The sequence below is a fragment of the Amphiura filiformis genome, unplaced genomic scaffold, assembly GCF_039555335.1.
Source record: "Amphiura filiformis unplaced genomic scaffold, Afil_fr2py scaffold_182, whole genome shotgun sequence".
Taxonomy (NCBI): Eukaryota; Metazoa; Echinodermata; class Ophiuroidea; order Amphilepidida; family Amphiuridae; genus Amphiura; species Amphiura filiformis.
This window is the reverse complement of record NW_027305646.1, coordinates 1-20,001: the sequence shown is the minus strand read 5'-3', so window position 1 is coordinate 20,001 and position 20,001 is coordinate 1.

The following is a 20,001-nucleotide window of genomic DNA, read 5'->3' as shown; positions in this document are numbered from 1 at the left end:
CTAAGGTCTATCATATGCAGCACTCAGATTTGCCATACCTCGTTGTTTCAAATTTTACACATTTTGACCTTTTGACCCCAAAGTAAGCATTGTACAAAGATGTCACCATTGACTTTTTGTTTTGTCTCACTAAGGTCTATCATATGCAGCACTCAGATTTGCCATACCTCGTTGTTTCAAATTATACACATTTTGACCTTTTGACCCCAAAGTAAACATTGTACAAAGATGTCACCATTGACTTTTTATTTTGTCTCACTAAGGTCTATCACATACAGCACTCAGATTTGCTATACCTCGTTGTTTGAAATTTTACACATTTTGACCTTTTGACCCCAAAGTAAACATTGTACAAGGAGGTCACCATTGACTTTTTGTTTTGTCTCACTAAGGTCTATCATATGCAGCACTATAACTTGACATATCTTGTTGTTCACATTTAGTTTGTATTGCATACGGGGTCAAAGGTCAAGCAATGGTCAAGCTGTGAACACCCTGAATACCCATGCCACTAGTGACCAACATGTATTAATTAGAGCTTCGGCGCATTTTGTTTGTAGAAGAAGAGGCCGGTTGCCAGAAAGAAGAAGAAGAAGAAGAAGAATTGGCAAAAGACAGAACAAGCCGACTTTGTCGTCGGCTTGTAAAGAAAGAAGAATTGGCAAAAGACAGAACACAGCGAATTTGCAAATTCGCTGTGTAAGAAGAAGAACGCGGTAAAAAGAATGCACAGCGCTGATAGCGGCTGTGCAAAGAATTAGCTGTGTTCTAAGACCACGAACACAGCCGTGTTGTGCCCCTTTAATGACCTTTGATCCAAAATATATGAAAAAGTTAAATGCAAGTTTTGCACTAGCCCAATGGTCATTTGGGTCAAGTATGGTTGACATCTGCCAATGCCTTGCGGAGCTAGAGCTCATTGCCAGAAAGAAGAAGAACTAGACTTAGCTGTGGTCTAAGACCACGAACACAGCCGTGTTGTGACCCCTTAAGGGGGTACTACACCCCTGGCCAATTTTGTGCCTATTTTTGCATTTTTCTCAAAAATTATAGCGCATTGGTGACAAGTAAGATATGTATGTTATAGGGGCAAGGACTACAACTACTGCACTGAAAATTCAGCAACTCAAGGCAAGTAGTTATTGATTTATTGATTAAATATTGGTTTTCCCTCATTTTTGACTGTAACTCCACAATTGTTGTCTGTGTTGAAATAAAATTTCCAGTGCAGTAGTTGTAGTCCTTGCCCCTATAATATACATATCTTACTTGTTACCAATGCGCTATAATTTTTGAGAAAAATGCAAAAATTGGCACAAAATTGGGCAGGGGTGTAGTACCCCCTTAATGACCTTTGAGCCCAAAATATATGAAAACCCCATAGACATATCAAGATTATTATATGAAAGGTTACACACAAATCAATGGCAAGAAAGAAAAGAGTCAAAGATGTAGTTAAACATAACATGGCAGACTTTGAACCAGAGGATGAAGACATAGATGCAGCATGGGATGCACTTCAAGATGCGATAGATCTTCAAGATGCATGGGCTGTTATAAATCCACAAGGTGAAGAACAGCGCCTTGACGACGAAGTGGACCGTAACATAGTCCAAGATTCAGATGATGACTTTGCTGAAATACAAATACCTGAATTCCAGTCTCAAAACACATCTAACAAACACGATCAACCAAGGTGTGCAATTGAAACGTGCAACCCAGAAATAACAGAAGAGCAAGCAGAGTCTATGATGCGACAACTTAATGACAAACAACGGCAGCTATTTAATTATGTTTCAAAGTGGTGCGACGAGAAAACAAGAGATCGTAATGTACCCCCGTTTCATATTTTTCTTACTGGAGGTGCTGGAAATGGAAAGTCACATGTCATCAAATGTGTGAGTTATTATGCCCAAAAAACATTTGCATCCATAACAGAAGAATCTGTCGATGAAAATACCGTTCTACTACTTGCTCACTTGGGAACAGCTGCTTTCAATATCTTTGGTCAAACGATTTGCACTGGCTTAAAAATCCCCCCTAAATCACAAAAAAGACTACAAACCACTTGCTGAACAGACTCTCAATAGACTGCGTGCAAAATATCACCATCTTCAGCTAGTGATAATAGATGAAATTTCAATGGTTAGTACAACCCAACTGTCATATATACATGGACGTTTGCAGCAAATTAAGGGAACATCTGATTCCTCTTACTTTGGCAATGTATCTATCTTAGCAGTGGGAGATTTCTACCAATTACCACCAATTAGCCCACCTAGACCATTGTGCTTTCCACACGAAGTCTTGAAAGATATATGGAATCCTTTGTTTGAAATCGTTCAGCTTACAGAAATAATGAGACAAAGAGACGATGCTGTTTTTGCACAAATGCTCAACCGATTTCGCGTTCGCAAACGAAATGAACCGCTTCATGACGAAGACGAACAATTACTGCAATCAAGAAGAGTAAAAGACAATGTGCTCACAGCTCCTTCGAACGCATTACATTTGTTTTATGCTAACAAATATGTTGATAACCACAATGCGGAAAAACTTGCATCGTTAAGCACCGAGAAGTATACTATCAAAACTGCTGACGTTGACCAAAGCGATGGACGAATTATCAGAGTGCATGAAACCCCACATGAAACAACACGAATAGACGACACATCACTGACATCTTATCTAAAACTAGCTGTAGGGGCCAAAGTTATGCTCATAGCGAATGTAGACGTTTCGGATGGTCTATGTAATGGTGTTTCTGGTATAGTCAAAGGAATCGAACTCGGCAACTCGGAAAATATGCCAACCGTTGTGTATGTGAAATTTGACAGTGACCGAATTGGATTAAAATCACGAACATCACAATTTATACCACCTCACTATGCAGGATGTGTACCCATAAAACCTCGTAAAGAAACGTTCCGGGTAAGAGAAAAACATACTCCACGACCAGAGAGCAAATTCCGTTAAAACTCGCATGGGCTGTAACTATTCACAAAGTACAGGGACAAACAACCAACCAGGCCGTGATTTCTTTGAAAGGTGTCAAATCAGCCATGGCATATGTTGCACTTAGTCGAGTTACCCATCTCGAAGGAATGTATTTGAGGAACTATGATCAATCTCGAATATTCTGTAACGAACATATTGCAGACAACGTAGCAAAAATGCCTATTTGTGACTTATCGAATGCCAACAAATTGATAGAAATTGATCACAACAAATATTTCATCATCGCTCATCACAATATTCAAAGCTTACATCGTCATATAGAAGATCTCAAAAAGAATACAGAAATCAGAAATGCACGTGTAATCTGCTTGTCTGAAACATGGCTCAGCGATGACAGTAACATTGTACATTGAAAATAGTGTAACCTATACAGTCTTACCACTTCCGACCAACGAATGCGATGTACTTACTATAAGAACACACGGAAAAACAAATTTACTGATTGCGTCAATCTACAAGCCGGTAGCAACAAGTTCTAGTGTATTTAGCAAGGAAATGAATGACATAACTGCTCAAATCGAACTACTAGATAACGATTACACAGTACTAACGGGAGACTTTAATCGCAACTTGTTAAAGGAAAGTATTTTGCCAGTGTTTAGATCATATGATCAAGTTATTTCCGAACCCACCACTGCTAAAGGGACTATTTTAGACCATATATATGTTAAACCCAAGCCACGAGCATATCAAGCATCGGTTCTCACAGCGTACTACAGTTATCACAATCCGACCTTTATTGCAATTAAAAATTCAGAATAAATTGTGATATTAATCTCCGTATGTAAAGAAATGTGTATTTAACATTGTTATCCATTTATCATAAGATCACTGTTGCTTCGATAATTTATTTGAGGTCGTTTTACTAACAATCGCGAATAAATCCAAGGCCTATTATAATTGTGTCAACAGATTCAGACTTAAGTAATTGTGTGCTATTCCTTTGTTCTAAACCAGATAAATGTAAAAAGTTGCAAGTTGCAATAAAATATAACTCTCCTTGCACGTGCGTATAAGCAAGTTTAAGATTAGACTTACCGTTGTGTCAAAATTAATATGAATTATGTTAATTCAAATGTAAATGTACTAGCATTATCTGCATTATTGTAATAATCATACTGTGCAATATTTGAAATCTGATCAAATTGTATAATGTAAATAATTGACCTAATGTTTTCTATATTTTGCTGTAGTTATTCAAATTTCATATTTTATTATCAATTTTCACACACAAATGACAATGCACTATATAAATGTAGTTTGATACTGAATACATGTAGTTGGATACTGAAATTATGTGTGTACACATAGTTTTTGTATTATGTTTGTGTGTATATATATATACTTGGGTTTTTTTAAATAAATATTTATATATAGTGAAACTGAAATAGACTTGTCACGGTTGTTTGATGGGATCATTTATTATTTTTTCAAACAAAACATTATGCACAACCAAATTTTAGGCTTAAACAGCTAAAAGTGATATCATGCTATTGTATACAGATGATTTTGAGTCATTCTCAACTTTAATTTCCCCTCTTTAACACAGTTATTCACTTTTATAGTAATTTTAAAGCTTTTTTGGATATAGAATGTATCTGTTAATGACAAAATTGGTGGCGCTATTTAGTTACTGGAAATTACTCTTTCAAGCTTTTAATACAAACAATTCCTTTTATTGTTTGATAAAATATGTTTATAAAATTTCCTTGTTGCTTGTTTCACCTATTCAGCTGTTTTAATGGCAGTATTAATCACCTAACCCTTGCAAATAAAGAAATATGATTTAGGATCAATAGCGCCATCTATAGTTTGCATTTAGTTAATAATGAAGCCAATTCTATATACATCAAACAGCCGTGTTGTGTTAATTAAAATAATTACTATACTGAAATAGACTTTAATTTAGAAATTTGAAGTAGACCTATTATAAAATAAGACTATCAGGCCATATTCAGTGACGGTATCGCCCGGGCGGTATCGTCATCTTCTCTCTTCTTCTTCCTCTTCTTTCTTTCTTTCTTTCTTTCTTTCTTTCTTTCTTTCTTTCTTTCTTTCTTTCTTTCTTTCTTTCTTTCTTTCTTTCTTTCTTTCTTTCTTTCTTTCTTTCTTCTATCTTTCTATGGGGCAAGGGTGGGAAGGCCCTTCTGACTTAAAAACGGACTTCACCTTGAACAGCTAGTCAGTAACCGTGGCGTCTATTATTTATATGACTGTCTATGCAATCAAGGTGAATTCCACGGGATTTGCCCCTACACCCCATACCGTCATACCGATGATACCGTCACTGAATATAAGCTCGTCTGGTCCAGGAGAGCAGGTTCCACTGCTCTTTTCGAAACGAGTCTTAAAACTACAGATCCTCAAAAAATTGAAGGTCTGTGGTTAAAACCAGAATGCGGCGGACTGGATCACTGATGAGAAGCCGCATTCGCATTCCCTGATTTGGCCCCCAAGTTCGGCACATTAAACAGGGAAAAAAATTGTATAAGACATCTATGGTGCTTTTGAGACATGTTGACACTTGGTCACTAACACCGTTGGGTGGTGCCACAGAAGTCACATGATCAATACCTTTAAAATGCTTCTTTCATAAATTACGTAGGACACTGACGCCACTTGCACACATGCATTATAATTGTTATTATCCAGTGTCTATGGGGTGTACACAAATTTGCACGGTGACATCACTTGCACACATGCATCGCCTATTGCCAGTGTCTAAAAGTCCTTCACAGAATTGGGATCAAAGGTCATTAAGGGGTCACTTCCGGTCGAAAACCAAAAATGTTCAACATTTTTATTAGCCAGAAAAAAAATAGCAGGTCATTAAGGATCTACTTCCGGTTAGAAACCAAAAATTTAGTTTCTTCCACATATTACATAGCACCGTGACGTCACTTGCACACATGCATCATCTATGGCCAGTGTCTAAAAGTTCTTCACAGAATGGGGATCAAAGGTCATTAAGGGGACATTTACGGTCAAAAACCAAAAATGTTCAACATTTTTTATTAGCTAGAAAAAACATAGCAGAGTCACGGTATGTTCACACATGACTTGTTATTACATAGTAAATATATGATATTTTTTTATTTGAGATCAAATGAAGGGGCCACTGTATTGATATCATCATAATCATATAGTGATGTGCGCCTATAATCTGAGTAGCACAAGATGGCGACCTCCAGTAGTAAATAAACCAGCGTTATCTAATAAGAATATTAGATCTTTGTGTTCTGCGTAATCCATCCTGATATGTGTTCATAGTAAACACAATATGGTGATCAGAAGTGACTGGAGAAGAAGTCACAGCTGTTTTAACCGCTTGTAAGTGGGAGAAATAATCCCAGTAAAATTCGCACGAGTGAAAGGTGCAGAATTTTGAAGGCATGCACGACATGTCAACGTATCGCAAGTCATGCAAGTAGTAATAAGGGTATATAGTAAGCGTCAAATTTAAGCTAGAAAAGCTTAATGAATAGCCTTACAAGAAGTTGTAAGCTTCTTAAAAAGTAGCAAGAAGCTGTAAGCTTATAAGTAAAACTGAGCAGGCTAGTAAACTAAAAGTAAACCTGTCTGAATAAAAAATCAAGTCAAGTGACTGATTTTGACAGGAGCGCTTCGAGCGGCTTTCTTGATTTCAGCTAAAAATCAAGCCGGTGGCGCGTCCCTTAGGCGAACAAATACACGTTTAATTACACACATTAGTCATGTGCGCTCCGCGGCTTTCTTGATCTCAGCTTAAGATCAAGCCGGATGCGCTTCGAGCGAGTCAAACACACACGCATGACATACAACGGCCTTTCTTGGTTGGTGGTCAAAACCAAGATTCCTGAGTTTTCAGGAGCGCTTCGGCGCCTTTCTTGATTTTCGGGTTAAAATCAAGTGCGCTTCGATACAGCGATTTAGAAATTAGGTGAATACGTACATAGTTAAAACACAAATAGTACAGCCATGGCCGATCAGGCAGTAGTAGCTAGTCGAATAACACTCTCACAACCAGAACCATTGGTTTTAGAGGGGAATCTCTCTGAGAATTGGAAAAATTCAAACAAAGGTTTGAATTGTTTAGGGTGGCATCAGGTTTAACGGAAAGTACCGATGCACAACAAACATCAACATTTCTCCACGTAGTGGGTGATGAGGCTCTCAGCCTATAACACATTTGAATTCACAAATGAGGATGACAAAATGAAACTAGAGCAAGTAATGCTGAAGTACGAGCAGTACTGTGCACCGAAGAAAAAACATAACGTACCAAAGGTACTTGTTCTTTTCTCGTCATCAAGATGCAAATGAAAATATTGATCAGTACGTGACAGAGCTGCGTACTCGTAGCCAATCCTGTGAGTTTGATACGCTCAAGGATGGACTGATCAGAGACATGATAGTTATAGGTGTCAAAGACAATAAGCTGAGAGAAAGTTTACTTCAAGATGCTGAGCTAACATTGGATACTGCATTAAAAAGTGCAGAGCAAAAGAGCAATCGCGAAAGCAGGCTAAAGAATTAGTCAAATCAGGTACATCATCACATGTTGACACAGTCAATAGAAATAGAAAACCTAGACCTAGACAACAACAGTCACAAGCTAGACAACAGTCACATCAAAAGTCAAATCCACAACAGAAAGCTGAAAGTTCAAGTTCAAAATGTGGAAGATGCGGAAAGTATCACAAAAATAAAGATGAGTGCAAAGCGCTAAAAATAGAATGCTTCAAATGTGGCAAAAGGGCATTTCGCAACCTTCTGTCTTTCTAAAAAGTCTCAAAACAGAAGCAAAGTAGATGAAATAAATGAAAGCGATTCAGATCAAGAATACTTTGTTGACATTAATGCGATCACTCATGAGCTCACAACACGGAAACGTGATGAGTGGGTTGTTAAGCTACCAGTCAATAAGCACAATGTTTCATTGAAACTAGACACCGGTGCTCAGGTCAACATATTACCTCACTCAGTGTATAAGAAACTGAAACCCAGACCAAAACTGCAGAAAAGTTTTGTGAAACTTAGGGGATATTCTGGTACAGTCATTCCAGTTCTTGGCAGATGTAAAGCAGAAATAAAACACAAAGGCAAAACACAAGAACTATCGTTCATAGTCATACCTAACCAAACAAGACAAGGCGTCAAATTTAGACCAGTGCTTGGGTTAAAGGCGTGTGAGTCCTTGGGTCTCATTAAGTTAGTTTGGAATGTGGAGGTAGACTCAGTTGAAGATGAACTGACAGATACTGTTATGGAAGAATTTAGCCATGTCTTTAAAGGGCTTGGATGTTTACCAGATACATATACAATACATGTAGATCCCTCAGTACCACCAGTACAACACGCTTGTAGAAAAATTCCATTCAAATTGCGTGACAAAGTCAAAGCTGAATTGCAAAGAATGGAGAGTATTGGTGTTATAGTCAAGCAAGAAGAACCTACTGACTGGGTCAGTAGCCTAGTCACAGATCAAAAAGAAAAATGGTGATATTCGGGTATGTCTCGATCCTCGTAACTTGAATAAGGCTATAAAGCGTGAGCATTTCAAGCTACCATCACGTGAGGAGATAATGGCTGAATTTGCTGGAGCAAAGTATTTCAGTAAATTAGATGCCTCATCAGGGTTTTGGCAAATAAAGCTCGATGCAGAAAGCAGTAAACTTACATGCTTTATCACACCCTTCGGTAGATACCGATATTTGAGATTACCATTTGGGTTAAATATGGCACCTGAAGCCTACCACCAGAAGATTCATAGACTGTTTGAATCAATAAATGGGGTAAATACAATGATGGATGACATTATTGTATGGGGAGCTACTCGTGAAGAGCACGATACTCGCCTGCGCAAAGTACTAGAAACCGCTTCTAAAAATAACATGAAGCTAAATAGAAGCAAGTGTGAGTTTGGAGTAACCAAACTGATCTTCATGGGAGATCTTATCACTGATCAAGGCATTATGGCAGATCCAAGTAAGATTAGTGCCATAACCAACATGCCGCGCCCTCAGCAGAAAGCTGATCTTCAAAGATTTTTGGGCATGACAAATTACTTAGCCAAATTTGTGCCAGAACTGTCATCAATGACAGCGCCTATGAGAGAACTGCTTGATCAGCAGAATGAGTGGATTTGGGGTGATGCGCAAGAAAAGTCTTGGCAGCAAGTGAAGAAAGTGCTTTCTTCAGCCCCTGTGCTTAAGTTTTATAATCCAGACAAACAATGCAAAGTATCTGCTGATGCATCTAAAGACGGTCTTGGAGCAGTCTTACTCCAACAACATAATGACGAGCAATGGGCACCAATAGCCTATGCATCTCGAGCAATGACAAGTGCTGAAACGCGATACGCGCAAATCGAGAAAGAATGTTTAGCATTAACATTTGCATGCGAGCGATTTCATCAGTTCCTGTATGGTCAGAAAGTACAAGCTGAAACGGACCACAAACCGTTGGTAGCAATATTTAAGAAGCCACTTTCTGAAAGTCCGCTAAGATTACAGTTGATGCGCATTAGATTGCAAAGATATGATCTTGAGTTAGAGTACACACCAGGTAAACTGTTATTTACAGCTGACGCTCTCTCTCGAGCTGTAGATATTAATGCATCATAGCATCCTGATGAAAGTATGGAAGATGACATAGATGTTTATGTTGATATGATCATGACATCACTTCCAGCAACCACAAGCTCAACTAAGAAAATCAAAGAAGAAACTTTGATAGATCCTGTGCTGCAAAAGCTAACTAAAGCCATAATGGAAGGATGGCCAGTACAGAGACAACAGTGTCCAGTAGAAATCAGAGATTTCTGGAACTACAGAGATGAATTGTCAGTGGTAGAAAATCTGATCTTAAAGGGTAACAGATTAGTAATACCTACAAGTCTGCAAAGAGAGCTGTTGCAACAAATTCACAAGGGTCATTTGGGCATGGAAAAATGTAAGCGCCGTGCTAGAGAAGTTATTTTTTGGCCTTGTTTGAATGCTGACATAGATGATATGCTACAAACATGTTCAACATGCATGAGTAACAGAAAGAAGCAACAGGCAGAACCACAGCGTTGGGCATTCCACTATGCATCCTCTTTAGCCCTTTGACTCACTTTCAACTCCCTCTGTCTACCCGCGAGTTCCTTCTCCTGCTCACGCTGGACCCTATCCAGCTCTGCCATTCTCGACTGATGGCGTTGATGGTTCTCCATAACTTCTTGATCAAAATCTCTACTACTCACTCCAATCATCGTAGCACCTGGTCCTCTCACCAGGGCACTTCGCTCTTGAAAGTCACCATCTTCACTTGCCGCCAACCTTGACGCCATCTTCTCAGATCCCCTAGATCTAAGGTTGTACCGTCTCCCTCTGCGCTCATGTTTAGCACCATCAACCTCAATCTCTGCATTACTACCAGGTGCTTCTTCCTCAGACAACACCCGAGTCCTCCTTTTGCCTCTCTTTTGCAACCGTTCTACTTCTCTCTTCTTCTGAGTCTGTTTCTCTTCCTCAGAAGTACTATCCCTTCGTTTCCGAGTTATATTCTTAGATCGTGCAGCCAGGTCGCCCTCTATCAACAGGTTCATCCCACATATCAGAGTCACTAACATCGCTTGAACCACTTCCGGACTCACTCTCAATATCACTTTCATTACTGCCTGCCTCCTCCCGTTGCTCTGGTTCAACATTTCCCTCTGTTGACTTTAACTCCAATGCATTACTATCACCGGGCCGAGGCCCTTCCCACTTCTCTTTCCATCCAGGGCTACCTCCATCTTTTCCTATGTCACTCCCCGACATTGCTCAATACTCTCACTGTTCCTCTATTGTTACTTCACCTTGCTCTTTCGACCCTCTTTCAATTCGTCTTCCACGACTTCTGGTTTACTACTTGCTCAACTCCTTCGACTTGTTACCCTCCGCTCACACCACCGTAGTGTCTGGGTCCATCTAAACTCACAACTCCTCCTAATCTCAACACAAATCCCACCGCTGCCACCACTTGTGACGGGACCGAGCGGCTAGGTACTTAGCAAGTGGTTTTATAAGTGGGCTTGCCGGAGCTAGAATCCGGCTATGCACTGGAGGAGACTGTGATGGACCTCAAAGAAAACTACAGTGATATCTTGTTCTACTTCAACAATGTATACTGATTTATTCGTGGCACTTGTCTTATCTGTATTAACTACGGCTTCCAAAATATACTTTATCTCCACAAAGTAATACCATCTCACATATCAATCAACACTAGCTTTTAATCTGGCCAGCAGGCTGTCTCACGCGTCACAACAACCGGGCAGCAGGTAACAGTAAACACAAGTTGCCGTACCACCAATAACACGCTACACAACGGCAACAGTCTGATTTGTAAACCCGGGCCAAATTAACATGCTAGAATACGCCACACCAGAATCTAGAACGATCATCACCGGAGTCAAATAAGAAAAATGTGTTAATATAATTATATACATGCTAGGCCTACGAAAATCTAAGTTATCTAGTACAAAATGAAAATTTGGGCATAGCGGCCCCGCGAAGCGCCATGCTAATATCGACGACACTTGCGTACGACATGCAAGCATGTAGTGGCAAAGTATCATCACAAAGTTTGACAAATATGATATAAAACACAACTACCTATTGGCATACGAAAAATTGGGCAGCATGGCCCCACGCGGCGCATGCCAATAGGTATAATACATGCAAATGACATACTAGTATGCATTGGCACATATTAATATTTTGACAAATACATAAGTTTTTGAACGCAATTGAAAATTTGCACATAGAGGTCCCCCTCTAGGTGCAGACCAGATTTTCAACAATACATAAAAGATGACATACGTATGTATCTTTACGATACATGACGTATATATCTCTATGCATCATCACTCTTAAAATTACGACATGGTAAACAACAATATAGCTTTCAACAGACTATGTGTTATAAACAATAGCACTATACAAACCATTAGGCCCTACTATACCATTAGGCCTTGTCACTACCTCCACCACTCAGGATTTGGATTGGTCAACTACTTCCATCACTCAAAGCTCAAGCCCTCCATCACTCAAAACTCGGACCGACTAACTGCTCCATCACCCAAACTCGGACCAGTCAAACTCCTCCACCACCCAACTCGGACTGGCCCAACTCTCCTCCAAATACCCGCAGTACCAGGGCACCAGCCCACGTTGCACCAGGACACCAGTCCACGTCGCACCATGACACCAGTCCACGTAGAACCAGGACACCAGTCCACGTAGAACCAGTACACCAGTCCACGTAGAACCAGGACACCAGTCCACGTAGAACCAGGACACCAGTCCACGTAGAACCAGGACACCAGTCCTACCCGACGTGTTCCTCCTCTCCACTACCCTTAACTCGCCAAATATCACTCTCCGCAGCAATTAGGCCCCCAGACCTCCTCTCTGCTACCATTACCCGATGATGTGTCCCTGGGCTGCGCCACGCTACTGCATGGGCCCCTTGGACTTTCTCCTCTTATGGATCCGTGCTAGTACCTTTTGATCTATTGCCTCTCCCTTTCCTTTCAGGTTCCTCAGCTGACTCAGTTGATATACCACTCAGAAATAACCCCGGGCGCCTCCGCAGCCTCGTCGTTATTTCCTACGGGGTGTCCTCACCCTTAGTTGATGCACTACCGCTCAGAAATAACCCCGGGCGCCTCCGCAGCCTCGGCGTTATTTCCTACGGGTGTTATCTCCTCACCCAGTGCACTACTCCGCAGATCCGCCCTCTCACACAGGCCTGTCTGAAGCACTGAAAAGCAAACATACACGTGCACGGAACCATAATATAACACAATCATGTCTGTTGAAATCACATATAATAATAATAAAAATATACCATATCATCTTACCAATAACTTTCCGCGAGCACTGAATATTCACATATTATAAAAATAAAAATACATGAACATTTAAATACACTTCACACACTTTATATGAGATCATAGGCCCTGCACACGACATGTTTTGTAATAAAGACTTAATTAATTTAAAATAGTATCTGGGTGTGACTTGCGTGAGTTCCACATAAATAATCTGATCCAAATGTTAAAGCCTCCATGATTTGACAAAATGTAAAACAATTGCTTTTAGCTGAGGCTACAATGTTTGCATATCAATAATAATCATGAATAATGTCAAAAGTCAGACAATATAAATAAACACCTAATAAATTGTGGACAATGAGAAAGAGAGTGAGAGTATTATTTTCCAAACGAAAATAATACAACGCGAAAATATAATAAACCCTATTAATATTATACGCAACTCGCCATCTCTAATAATTAATCAAATCTAAGATCCAAAATAATATTCGGGGAAAACCCGAATAATTGACGCAATTAGTGCATGTACATGTATATGCGCTACTTAGTAATGCGCTGTGCGGTACGTATACCTTTGACCTCATTGATATGCACAATCTTGCACGTCAGCCATCTAGCAATAATGGAACCCAAATCAATTTAATTATAAAATAATCTAAGATAGACGAACTAAATCAGCCATTTCGCTCTTTCCGCTCTACCTAGAAAATCCTGTTATATACCAACATGAGCAGCAAAGAATACTATATTGTTTAAAACATATGATTTTGAAATACGAACAAGATAAAGCATGATTTTGGGGGTGAATTTGTGGCCAAAACCGACAAGAAATGTGCAGAGATGCTATGCTTTCCGTATACACGCACACGGAAAATTAAAACAACAAGCATCACTCGAGTTGCTCACACAAAAACGCTTCAAATACATCCTAAAATTAATTTCACGACTCCCAAATCACCTCTACGTGTTCTATACATAATAATAAAAGTTGAGTTGGAATGATTTACTTCCTAGTATTATTTATAATAATCAAAATAATGAAAGAATAACGAAAGAACAAGAGAAATATAATTACCTAAAACGATCATCACCGGAGTGGGGAAATTTCCACTCCGGCGAGACCGCATGGTAAGCAGCCAATCAGCGAGGCTTATTACCAGTTAATTGATTGATTGATAATGACGTAATGCAAAACGAAAATTCGCCTTTAAAAAGGCGCACTACGTGATTTGGATAATAAAATTAAAGGATACTAAATAATAATATTTAATATTTCGAATCCCGTCACAATACTAATAGTATGGTCGTTGAAGATAAAAAAACAGGTACTACCCGGAAATAATTGTTAACAAGCTGATTTTTGCACCAGATAAGTAGAATGCATTATAGAATAACATATCCAAAATCCGCAAAAAATCCGCCATGGGGAATTTGTTTTATCCAAGATGGCCGCCAAAATTCCCACCAAAACATATAATTTGCTGTATCTCAGCTTCTGAAGCAGATATGATGATGCTTTTAGTGTCTTTGAATAGGTGTAAGAGGTCAGAGAATTCATATGTGAACATATTTAGAACACTGATGTCTTCATTCACACTAAAATCCAAGATGGCCACCAAAATGGCCGCCATACCATATAATTAGCTGTATCTCAGCTTCTGAAGCAGATATGATGATGATTTTAGTGATTTTGAATAGGTTTTGGATGTCATGTGATTCAAAAATGCAATTATCTATAACACTGATGACTTCATTCACACAGCAATCGACGATGGTTGCCAAAATGGCCGCTACCACATGATATAATTGGCTATATATTTGCTTCTGAAGCATACATGAAAATGACTTGCTGTGTCTTTGTATAGGTTTTAGGGACAAAAGATTCAATTTATTACATATATAACGCACTGAAGTCTTCCTCACACTCGAATCCAAGATGGAAAACCAAAATGAATATAATATACATAATTAGCTCTCGCTATATAGCTACTGAAGATGCTTTTAATCTATCGTAGAATAGGTTCTTGGGGAATAGGTTTTAGGGATCACAGATTATAATTTTGCTATTACTTTTCACACTGAAAGTAATAATCTCCTCAGTATTTCAGCAAATTTTAAGACAGTTAAGTCCATTTTTGCTTTAGCATCCGTTACTTCCACAAGGATTCCCGGAGGAGAGTTTACACTTGTATCAAATAAACTGAAGCAAGCTTTGAGGAGCTGAATCCAAACTAATCTGTCATGACTGGTGTACATGTACTCATGGACTGATGCAGAGAGTTTCCAAGTGAACCATATTGCTCTTAATCATCAAAGTCATTGGTTGTGAGCTTGTAGCCGAGGGAAACCCAAAGTACTGCTCACCCGCTTGCAAATGATTCTGCAGGCTGTGCAAATATGCCGCTCTTTCAGCAGGTAGAAGCTTCTGTGTATTAAGAGATGTCTTGTTTGGGCATACCACAGTGATTAATTTGGCGAAGAGTAGACCGTTTAGAGAATCTCCTTACTTGTTGAACTTGTTCTACTGTCTCCTCAGGATTGCTCATAACCACAGGCAACTGCTGTAATTCCGGTGACTGTTTTTCTTCAACAGATTAGTTTTCACGTTTTAATGTAGCAGAAGTGGTCACTACTTCACCAGGTCTTTAACTTTCTATACCACCAACCCTTTCTTCTGTGACATATTTGATTATCACCTTTAATTCTGCCGTCCCGGGTGATGCAGCTTGAGCCTTGTTCAAACCTTCCAACTGCATCCGTGAGTTACAAGCTTGGCTCACCAGTAACAGGCTTAAGCTCAATATGGCCAAGACTGAGTTTTTTGCTGCCTCTTCTGATTATCACTACATTAATCTCAAACATCTCTGTATCTTCACCCATAAAGAATTTAGGGGTCATTTTTGACCATGACATGAAGATGTCCAGTTATGTTGCGCATTTGTCCAAAACTTTGAACTGGTAGATTGGCAATATTTGGAGGATTAGGCGTTTCCTCAGTTTTGATGCGTGTACCAATGCGGTTAGGACTCTCGTCCTGTCCAAGATTGCTCCTCCTTGCTCAATGGCATTTCCCAGAAAAACCTCACCCACCTGCAGCTTCTCCAGAATAAGTGCGCCAGACTCATGTTTAGAGAGACAAAATATACCCATACCTCTCCTTTGCTTCATAGTCTGCACTGGCTTCCAGTTGCTAAACGTGTCCAGTTCCGCACTCTCGTCCATGTTTATAAGGTCCTAGATTCATCTACACCTGGATACCTGTCATCCATACTTCACACTCGTCATTCTGGGTACTCATTGCGCTCTACTGCTGCCACTTGGCTTTCCATTCCGAGATCCCACAAGTTGGCTGGTGACAGAGCATTTTCCATCATTGCCCCTGTTTTATGGAATGGCTTGCCTTCCCACATTCGTGACTCTGCAAATGTCTAAACCTTCAAAACGAACCTGAAAACTCACCTATTCACCTAATGTTTCCTCCCTCTTACATTTTTCCTTTTCCATAGCTTTGTTTCTTCATTTAAAAAGCACTCTCTAAGTCTGTGTATTATTATATTACTAGGCGGTTACCCGTATCTCGCGGTTTTCGGCTATCATAATTATTGGCTTTCGCAGATCTCAGAATCAGGGTGTGTCATTTGGCTAGGTCTGACAAAAAGGTCACCGTGAAAACTTTTGTTTGTTAGTCCAAGGTCCACTCACCCACCAAGTTTGAGCTCCATAGAGGCAATTTGAAATTTCTACCTTTTTGACCTATGACCTCTTAACCGTAGGTCTGACGAAAAGGTCACCGTGGAAACTTTTGTTTGTTAGTCCAAGATCCACCCACCCACCAAGTTTGAACTCCATAGGGGCAATTTGAAATGTCTACCTTTTTTGACCTATGACCTCTTAACCGTAGGTCTGACGAAAAGGTCACCGTGGAAACTTGTGTATGTTAGTCCAAGGTCAACACACCCACCAAGTTTGAGCTCCATAGAGACAATTTGAAATGTCTACCTTTTTTGACCTATGACCTCTTAACCGTAGGTTTGACAAAAAGGTCACCGTGGAAACTTTTGTTTGTTAGTCCAAGATCCACCCACCCACCAAGTTTGAGCTCCATAGGGCAATTTGAAATGTCTACCTTTTTTTGACCTATGACCTCTTAACCGTAGGTCTGACGAAAAGGTCACCGTGGAAACCTTTGTTTGTTTGTCCAAGGTCAACACACCCACCAAGTTTGAGCTCCAAAGGGGCAATTTGAAATTAGACTTCAATTGGACTTGACCCCGGCCTTGACCTTTGACCTTAAAAAATATTAACTCGTTCTTCCTCATACCAAGCTGCACCCACCCACCAAGTTTGAGGAACGCGCGACCCCCAGTCTCCGAGAAAAGAGGCGGACAGACAGACACACAAACACACAAACAGACAGATTCTGGTGAATTATAGTAGGATTTAATATCATTATTATTATTCCCCTGAATGGAAGTAGATACCGGCCATATTCTGGTTCCAGTGGTAAATCAACAGGACAAGTACTTCTTGTTATTTCTCTTCCTTAAGGCAAATTGAAGGGTACATGCCACTATCAAGGTGTCTACATATCCAGCACTATCATTGTGCACGATCTGAACATTGGCTTCCAAGTATCTACCCAGCAAAGAGATGATCTAACCATAGACCATTAAATGGTCTATGATCTAACTTATTTGTCATTCATTGTGATTGCATCAGCTGTGACAAGACAGGTAGGGGTAAACATTCAGAATTACATTATGAATCTTAAAGAAGCGTCAGGTAAAAGAAATGACCAAGTGAGGTCTTTAGATCATCTGCTTTCATCAGCAATTCAGGTTGATAAACAGAAAATTCATATTAAGTCATCTGCTTTCACGCCTTGTAGCTATTATAGTACAGAGGAAAAACAGTGTGACTTCATACTATGATCTTGCCACAATTGCTACTTCTCTATTGAAGGATAATGCTATATGCGTAAACCAGTGAAAGCACAGATAGCAAAGCCTAAGCGGTGTGAAATCGTCTTAGCAAAGGAGCAACTTATGCATGTTCTTGATGGCAGCGCTCTTTCTTCATAAGGTTTAAATGAAGTAAAAAAAATGTAGCAATGCAATTTTCAATAATGTGCGTTCAAGATATGGAAACTGTTGCGTTATTTTTGATGGCTACGCACAGGGTCTGTCAATAAAAGACCCGATGATGAGCACCAGAGAAGAGTGGGGGAAACATGTGCAGATATCCAGCTCACAGAATCTATGAAGACTCACCACAACCAGCAGATCTTCCTTTATATCTCGAATTGAGAAGAACCAAAAGTCAGTTCATCTCGTTATTGGGTCGATACATGGAAACCATTGATAGTAACATCAAATTTAGATCAATCAGGAATTACAGCAGCTATCTTGAGGCGACAGTAGAACAAAATTGGTGAAGCCGGGATCAGATTGTTTGTTATCTTTATATGGTGGTAAGTAAGAAGATTCTCTAAACGGTCTACCCTTCACCAAATTCATAACTATGTTATCCACAAAAATCATTGATATATCTGCTTCAGACGCAAAGATAGCTAATAATGTCATATGGTGGCAGCCATTTTGGCAGCCATCTTGGATTCCTGTGTGAATGAAGACATTCGTGTTTTAGATAATTGCATATTTGAATTATATTACCTCCAAAACATATTCAAAGACACTAAAATCATCATCATATCTGCTTCAGAAGCTGGGATACAGCTAATTACATGTTGTGGCGGCCATTTTGGCAGCCATCTTGGATTCAAGTGTGAGTGAAGACATCGGTGTTCTAGATGTGTACAAATTTGAATTCTCTGACCTCTTACACCTATTCAAAGACACTAAAATCATCATCATATCTGCTTCAGATGATGATATACAGCAAGTTATATGTTATGGCGGCCATTTTGGCGGCCATCTTGGATAAAACAAATTCCCCACGGCGGATTTTTGCGGATTTTGGATATGTTGGTCTATAATGCATTCTGATTATCTGGTGCAAAAATCAGCTTAACACTTTTTTCCACGTCAAAATATTCAACGACCAGACTATAATATTCCTAATCATAGTATTATAGTTAATACATATTTTCCTGTGGCACTGTTCCAGTTGTGCCAAACATGGTTTCAACATTTTATATACTAATATTCCTAATCATAGTATTGTAGTTAATACATATTTTCCTGTGGCACTGTTCCAGTTGTGCCAAACATGGTTTCAACATTATATATACTAATATTCCTAATCATAGTATTATAGTTAATACATATAGTCCTGTGGCACTGTTCCAGTTGTGCCAAACATGATTTCAACATTATATATACTAATATTCCTAATCATAGTATTATAATTAATACATATTTTCCTGTGGCACTGTTCCAGTTGTGCCGAACATGGTTTCAACATTATATATACTAATATTCCTAATCATAGTATTATTTTAATACATATTTTCCTGTGGCACTGTTCCAGTAGTGCCAAACATGGTTTCAACATTATACATACTAATATTCCTAATCATAGTATTATAGTTAATACATATTTTCCTGTGGCACTGTTCCAGTTGTGCCAAACATGGTTTCAACATGTTATATACTAATATTCCTAATCATAGTATTATAGTTAATACTTATTTCCCTGTGGCGCTGTTCCAATTGTGCCAAACATGGTTTCAACATTTATATATACTAATATTCCTAATCATAGTATTATAGTTAATACTTATTTTCCTGTGGCGCTGTTCCAGTTGTGCCAAACATGGTTTCAACATTATATATACTAATATTCCTAATCATAATATTATAGTTAATACATATTTTCCTGTGGCACTGTTCCAGTTGTGCCGAAGATGGTTTCAACATTATATATACTAATATTCCTAATCAAAGTATTATAGTTAATACATATTTTCCTGTGGCACTGTTCCAGTTGTGCCAAGCATGGTTTCAACATTATATATACTAATATTCCTAATCATAGTATTAAGGTTAATACATATTTTCCTGTGGCACTGTTCCAGTTATGCCAAACATGGTTTCAACATTATATATACTAATATTCCTAATCATAGTATTATTTTTAATACATATTTTCCTGTGGCACTGTTCCAGATGTGCCAAACA